Source organism: Colobus angolensis, unplaced genomic scaffold (genome assembly GCF_000951035.1).
Source record: "Colobus angolensis palliatus isolate OR3802 unplaced genomic scaffold, Cang.pa_1.0 Scaffold570, whole genome shotgun sequence".
NCBI classification, from domain to species: domain Eukaryota; kingdom Metazoa; phylum Chordata; class Mammalia; order Primates; family Cercopithecidae; genus Colobus; species Colobus angolensis.
The window spans coordinates 625,764-627,861 of record NW_012119266.1 but is presented as its reverse complement, the minus strand read 5'-3'; positions in this window follow the sequence as shown (position 1 = coordinate 627,861).

Here is a 2,098-nt window from a genome sequence, read left to right as displayed (position 1 = left end):
CGGATGTGAGCTCACTGCAAGCTCCGCCTCCCGGGTTTACACCATTCTCCTGCCTCAGCCTCCCGAGTAGCTGGGACTACAGACCTCGCCCGGCTAGTTTTTTTGTATTTTTTAGTAGAGACGGGGTTTCACCGTGTTAGCCAGGATGGTCTCGATCTCCTGACCTCGTGATCCGCTCATCTCGGCCTCCCAAAGTGCTGGGATTACAGGCTTGAGCCACCTCACCCGGCCGATATTTCCTTATTTTCTAGATCTCTTAACAGAATTAAAATTTTATAAAAATAAAATTGTTGTTTCCTACGGTAGTGTCCCCTATGCTAAAACAGACTCCAAAGCGCATAGTAAGCTCTCAATAAATACTGTTGAATTATTGAATAGATAAACCCAGAAAGTAATTTCTTACATTTGAATAACACATTAGACTGTATCATTTTTAAAGTATTTTCCTTCAATTATGAGATTTCATCCACACAATAATTCTGTGAGCTAGGTGGAGATTCTTATCCTCTTTTGATATGTGGGGTAGTAAAACTTTGGAATGCATATGCTAAACAATTTCCCCATGTTATCAACAAGTGGCTACTAGAGTTAGAAACTGAACACAGACCTCCTGACTGCTATTTTCTAAGTAAAAAACAAAAATTCCAACCATGGTAATGGGAAAAAGTATAAGGTCAACTTTTGTTAGTGACTTGGAAAGCAGAGTTGGGCCCCAAGAGTCTGATAAACTTGTTGATGTGTCTGTGTCCCACAATTGACTTAAAAGCAACTCAGCAGATCCATCACAAAGAAAAATAGTCAAGTGGGTGGGGTTTATGTCTTCCCTTTGGGTTCTCTGTGCCCAACATTTAACTCTAAACCTGGTTGCCTGTTGCCACAGAGCTTCCCCCATTGTTTGGAGTTTCTCAAATCCCCCCTCCACCTTTTCATAAGTGCCCCTTATTCTTTCAGGGCACATCTAATGCTCACATTTTTAGTTGTGCTGTTAAGCAAAGGGCTTAAGAGACCAACATATTATCCAACCTAAAGTTATAACATGTTGGTATTTTATTTTATTTATTTATATATTTTTAATTTTTTTTTATTACAATCGCTTTATGGGTATAATTTTTTCAGTACATGGGTGAATTGTATATTGGTAAAGTCTGGGATTTTAGTGTACCCATCACTTGAGTACTGTACATTGTACCCAATAGGTAGGTTTTCATCCCTCACTCCCTTGCACTCTCCCCCTTTGCAGTCTCCAATGTGCATTATACCATTCTGATTGCTTTTGTTTACCCATAGCTTACACGCTCTCACCTGTACGTGAGACTATGTGGTATTTGGTTTTCCGTTCCTGAATTACCTCATGTAGAACAATAGCCTCTACTTCTAGCCATGTTGCTTCAGAAGGCATTACTTTTTGTGTTTTTTTATAGCTGAGTAGCATTTCATGGTATATGTATATACCATATTTTCTTTATTCACTTATCAGTTGATGGGCATTTAGGTTGATTCCATACCTTTGCCACTGTGAGTAATGCTGCAGTAAACACACACATGCAGATGTCTCTTTTACATTAATATTTTCTTTCTCTCTGAGTAGATATCAGTAGTGGGATTCCTGGATTGAATGGTAGATCTAATTTTACTTCTTTGAGAAATCTCCATACTGTTTTCCATAGAGGTTGTACTAATTTACATTCCCACCAGCAATATATAAGTGATCCTTTTTCACCACATCCATACCAACATCTTTTTTAAAAAATATATATATATATTTTTAGCCTCCCCAAATGCTGGGATTACAGGTGTGGGTAATCACACCAATCCTGTTTTCTGACTTTTTACCTAGCGTTTTGGCTAGGGTAAGGTGGTATCTCATTGTGATTTTAATTCGCATTTACCTGAAGACAATGTAGTAATATTTGATGTAATGAGTCTTTTTATGTTTCTTGGCCATTTGTATATATTATTTTGACAAATGTCTATTCATGACATTTACCCTTTTTTTAAATAATACTTTAAGTTCTAGGGTACATGTGCACAACGTGCAGGTTTGTTACATGTGTATACATGTGCCATGTTGGTGTGCTGCACCCATTAACTCGTCATT